Source organism: Haplochromis burtoni, unplaced genomic scaffold, assembly GCF_018398535.1.
Source record: "Haplochromis burtoni strain Fernald_Lab_line unplaced genomic scaffold, NCSU_Asbu1 Contig_329, whole genome shotgun sequence".
NCBI lineage: Eukaryota > Metazoa > Chordata > Actinopteri > Cichliformes > Cichlidae > Haplochromis > Haplochromis burtoni.
The window spans coordinates 284,823-287,451 of NW_024582690.1; the positions used below are offsets into that span (position 1 = coordinate 284,823).

Genomic DNA, 2,629 nt, shown 5'->3' on the forward strand with positions numbered 1-2,629 from the left:
AGTGATGCCAGTTAATACAGCTGTTCACCATGAGATGAACCAGGTAAACTCACTTTTTATTTTTTCTCACGTGGGGTTGTGACAGTGATGAGTTGCACTATTAGTCAGGCTGGTGATTGCAGTGGCACAGCCAGCCTGTCCTGACAAGCTGTGGTGACACCTCAAGGTGCACAGGGGCCATCTGAGTCATTTCCCCACCTGACAGGAAAAAAAATAGTGGCTGGCTCCTTAAGGTGTTTTCTCACTTGATTTTTTTCAACTGCAGTTCTTTTTCTCCTTTTTTGTTTTGTTTGTTTGTTTGTTTCCTTATTTTCCCAGTCTTAAAATTGGACAGCTTATGCTTACATGGGATGACCCAAATATATCCTGCCAGCAAAAGTAGGTGGAGGAAGAAGGACCCCAAAACTGGTGAGCACAAACGGCATAAATCATACATCTTTTATAGATGTGAAATTTACAGTGGATTATCATATTTTAAAAACGTGCATGTGTTGTTATTTAACAAATGTAATCAAAAAGACAAATGGTGATTCAGTCTTGCTGCAATATAAGTTTGTACAGTTGTGGTCACACATTTACAGAATGGGGTTGTTTTTGGCCATTTTTCAGAGAATATGAGCACCGTCACCCCTTTAAAAGTTTCTCTTCATATGAGCACCTATCGGAAGAAAGCTGTCCTGATTCCTGCCATAATGTCATCATGTGTTGTGTTATATGTAGTGCCGACGTAGGACAGTTTTCCAATCTCATTGTACTATTGTACTATGTTTGACTGTGCAATGACAATAAAGCGTTATCTTATCATTGGTTCTACTATTAAAGTTTTCTGTCCTTTCTCCTTTCCTCGTCTCTGCAGGCAGCTTAATATCAGAACACTGTCAGCCCTACAGCAGCAGACACTGCAGTCACTGGTACAGCTCTTTGTGGACCTTCACTAGTTGTGCACATCACCAGTCACTGAGCTACTGCAGAATGACCTACATTGACCCGATGTTACCCAATGCTGGAAAACAATTTCCAGTAGTGAATTCTCGAAGGATCCAAACCTCTTCCTTCTTATTTGATGATTGAAACATCAGCTTGCAGCCTCGTGCACAGGTGAAATATTATTATTATTATTATTATTATTATTATTATTATCATCATCATTTTATTTTTTTTTAATGTATCTCATGACTGATGAACAGGAAAACTTAAGTAGTTCTCTACTTGTTGTCTTGCTATTGTCTCATCTGTTAGGCTTTGCCAATACGTTGCTCTACAGAGGCCAGTTTTTACTTACTAAAGTGTTTTCCTTTCTGTTAGCGAGGAATCGGACAAGATTTTGCATCAGAAGAAATATCCAAAGTGGTGGGGAGCATCATGACCAGCCTTGGAAGATCTGTGTTATTGGCTTAAATTGAACATTTTCCTTCAATCTAACCACGGCAACACCCATCCAGGCAAATACTGTAATAAAATGGCACAAACTTGTATCATATTTCTCGCAGTTCTGATTTTGGGGTCATAACATGCAGCTCTCAAATAGCTGAATTAAAGCAGCAGAGGGTTCATTAATCACTTTTGCTGAAAGTGTTTTGCAGATGTGACAGCAACTGGACTCCTAAGAACGATTACAGTTTCAATGAATGGCTTGCATCATCAGAGGCTTCAGCTCATTTTAAATATCTGCTTGTTCTATTGTTTTGTCATCGAGCAGGGTTAGAAGCTTGTTTGCCTGGCACTATGATGTGTATGTATTATTGTAGGGTCTACCTTACAATATAAAGTGGCTTGAGGTGACTGTTGTGATTTGGTGCCAGATAAATAACTTTGAATTGAATTAATCTGTATTCAGATATTTATGTACCCAGAAAACGGAGAAAGTAACTGTATAGTTGTAACATTGAAGATTCTCTGCAACATCTGTGCAGGAAGCAAACTTGAGATGGTTGGTGTTAAACTCAACAATATCCTGCTGTTCACCCGGTTAGCTGTAACTATAATGAAATCACTGGTGTATTTTTACACCTTTAGATACTGATTTACACTGGCTCTGCAGGTTTGGTGTATCTGTAGAGTATCAGTGGTTTACACATGGATTTCTTTTGAATAAACCATAATTGCTAACCGACATATGTAATGTAGGTATTTGCCACCAGTACACATCATGTTACTGTGATATCGGCCAGATATGAATAGATTATAGAGAACTGGCTTCTTTATTTACACGGAATTGAAAGGGGGGGGGAGTAAAGATGGGACCACATTCAGGTTGGCTCAAATCTTCACTTTAAGAAAAAGGGGGGAAAAAAATGAATATAAATATATAAAAAAAGATGTGCTCCTGGTATTAAATTGCAAATGTGTACATCCTCTCAGTATCACATTCCTATCTGTTGTTTTTGTTTGGTTTTCAGTCAATACAGAAGAATGAAATGACAACATGACCTAAATAAACTAAATTCAGACATGTGACAAGTTGCTGTTCTCCATGGTTGCCCATCTCTGCTGTATAGTAGAATTTTAACCACCAGGTGGCAGTTGAATATCAGTGATCACCTCCAGTCTGTTGCCTATAATGAGGTAACACATTTTACTGGACTAATTAGTGCCTCAAAACTGCACACACTGATAACTCCTGCGGCAT

General features: G+C 38.6%; 1 non-coding gene across 1 annotated transcript; it reads left to right on the top strand.

Moving 5' to 3' along the window:
• The first annotated feature begins 77 nt into the window (after window positions 1-77).
• LOC121815847 lies at window positions 78-191 on the top strand. Its single transcript, XR_006055411.1, has one exon. It is a non-coding gene; the product is annotated as a small nucleolar RNA SNORD67 (small nucleolar RNA).
• The last annotated feature ends 2,438 nt before the right edge of the window (window positions 192-2,629 follow it).